This window comes from Mus caroli, unplaced genomic scaffold (assembly GCF_900094665.2).
Source record: "Mus caroli unplaced genomic scaffold, CAROLI_EIJ_v1.1 scaffold_12385_1, whole genome shotgun sequence".
In the NCBI taxonomy this organism is placed as follows: domain Eukaryota; kingdom Metazoa; phylum Chordata; class Mammalia; order Rodentia; family Muridae; genus Mus; species Mus caroli.
In genome coordinates, this window is record NW_018388826.1 from 1 (window position 1) to 2,708 (window position 2,708).

Consider the following 2,708-nt stretch of genomic DNA (forward strand, 5'->3'; position numbering starts at 1 on the left):
TCTTTCTTTCTTTCTTTCTTTCTTCCTTCCTTCCTTCCTTCCTTTCTTTCTTTCTTTCTTTCTTTCTTTCTTTCTTCTTTCTTTCTTAATGCTCTTTTTTGAAGAGAAACAGAGGAGCAGCAGATCTGGTGGACTGGTGAGGTTGAGCTGGGACTAGGAACAATAGATGGAAAGGAGGATGATTTTTGGATGTTTTTTACAAGTAAACAATAAGTAAGAAGAAAAATGGAAAAATACAGACTACTTTAAAAACAAGCACACAAAATACACATTTTCAAAAATAAAAAGAAAATAATAGTTAAAATTTTTCTTTTCATTCTTCCAGACCCACCCATAATTAATTTTTATTAAAATTATTTTAATTTTAAATTTTAAATATGCATATTGTGTTTATATTTCTCTTCTCCTCCTAACCCCTCCTGCATATATACTTATACCCACCTGTATATATATTTATATCCACGAATAAATGTGGCTCTCATCCCTGATTATAGAAAATAATTTTTACAAGATATGGTGAATATTCCAGAGATCTACAACTAGTCAAAGAGCAGAGAAATGATTGTCAGGTATCCAACAACAGTGCATATATCTACAACACAATTCATACACCCAAAACTCAGAGAACATCCTAGAATGGGAGGCAAAAATAAGTGTATGTCAAGAATGTTTCTTTAACACAAGACAGGAAAGATATATCTAAGGCATATCAACTAATGCCTAAGAAAACTTTGCTTTCTATTAAAAAAAAAAGTCTGTCATTTCCCTGAAGCTTCTTAAATAGGGTAGGCTGGTGTGTGATGAGGATGTGGAGAAAGAAGAACACTCCTCCACTGTTGGTGGGATTGCAAGCTTGTACAACCACTCTGGAAATCAGTCTAGCGGTTTCTCAGAAAATCGGACATTTGACTACCAGATGATCCCGCAATACCTTTCCTGGGCATATGTCCAGAAGATGTTCCAACTAGTAAGAAATAAACATGCTCCACTATGTTCATAGCAACCTTATTTATAATAGCCAGAAGCTAGAAAGAACCCAGATGCCCTTCATCAGAGGAATGGATACATAAAATGTGGTACATTTACACAATGGTGTACTCTTCAGCAATTAAAAAGAGTGAATTTATGATATTCCTAGGCAAATGGATGGACCTTGAGGGCATCATCCTGAGTGAGGTAACCCAATCACAAAGGAACTCACATAATATGTACTCACTAATAAGTGGATATTAGCCCAGAAATTTAGAATACCCAAGATATAAGATACAATTTGCAAAACACATGAAACTCAAGAGGAACGAAGACCAAAGTGTGGACACTTTGCCCCTTCTTAGAATTGCGAACAAAACACCCATGGAAGAAGTTACAGAGACAAAGTTTGGAGCTGAGATAAAAGGATGGACCATGTAGAGACTGCCATATCCAGGGATCCATCCCATAATCAGCCTCCAAACGCTGAAACCATTGCATACACTAGCAAGATTGTACTGATAGGACCCTGATATAGCTGTCTCTAGTGAGACTATGCCGGGGCCTAGCAAACATATAAGTGGACTGCTTGTGGACGTTGTACATCGTGGTGCGGAGCCTAGTGCGCACCACGATGTACAACGTCCACAAGCAGATTCAAAAGCACACATTACACCTCACACAATAATAGTGGGAGACTTCAACAACACACTTTCATCAATGGACAGATCATGGAAACAAAACCTAAACAGGGAAACAGTGAAACTAATAGGAGTTGTGAAACAAATGGTCTTTACAGATATCTACAGAATATTTTATCCTAAAATAAAAGGATATACCTTCTTCTCAGCACCTCATGTTACATTCTCCAAAATTGACCATATAATTGGTCAAAAAACAGGCATCAACAGATACAAAAATATCCCATGCATCCTATCAGACCATCATGTACTAAGGCTGATCTTCAAAAACAACATAAATTATGGAAAGCCAACATTCACATGGAAACTGAACAACAGTCTTCTCAATGATACCTTGGTCAAGGAAGGAATAAAGAAAAAATTAAAGACTGTTTAGAGTTTAATGAAAATGAAACCACAACATACCCAAACTTATGGGATACCATGAAAGCATTTCTAAGAGGGAAACTCATATTTCTGAGTTCCTCAAAAAAGAAACTAGAGAGAGCACACACACACTAGCATCTTGACAACACAACAAAAAGCTCTAGAAAAAAAGGAAGCAAATTCACCCAAGAGGAGTAGATGGCAGGACATAATCAAACTCAGGTGTGAAATCAACCAAGTGGAAACAAGAAGAACTTTTCAAAGAATCAACCAAACAAGGAGCTGATACTTTGAGAAAATCAATAAGATAGATAAGCCCTTAGCCAGACTCACTAGAGGGCACAGGGACAGCATCCTAATTCACAAAATTAGAAATGAAAAGGGTGACATAACAGATCCTGAAGAAATCCAAAACACAATCAGATACTTCTGCAAAAGTCTATACTCAACAAAAATGGAAAACCTGGTCGAAATTCAAAATATCTAGACAGATACCAGGTACCAAAGTTAAATCAGGATCAAGTTAACGATCTAAATAGTCCCATATCCCCCAAAGAAACAGAAGCAGTCATTAATAGTCTCCCAACTAATAAAAGCCCAGGACCAGATGGGTTTAGTGCAGAGTTCTATCAGACCTTCAAAGAAGATCTAATCCCAGTTCTTCACAAACTA

At 36.8% G+C, this 2,708-nt stretch overlaps 1 protein-coding gene across 1 annotated transcript in view; it reads left to right on the plus strand.

The window, feature by feature from the left end:
• The first annotated feature begins 496 nt into the window (after positions 1-496).
• The window catches only part of LOC110287803 (vomeronasal type-2 receptor 116-like), an 11,170-nt gene continuing 8,958 nt past the window's right edge, over positions 497-2,708 (plus strand). Inside the window, 1 exon segment of the mRNA XM_021154329.1 lies at positions 497-513. The gene's annotated coding sequence lies outside the window, so the exon portion shown is untranslated.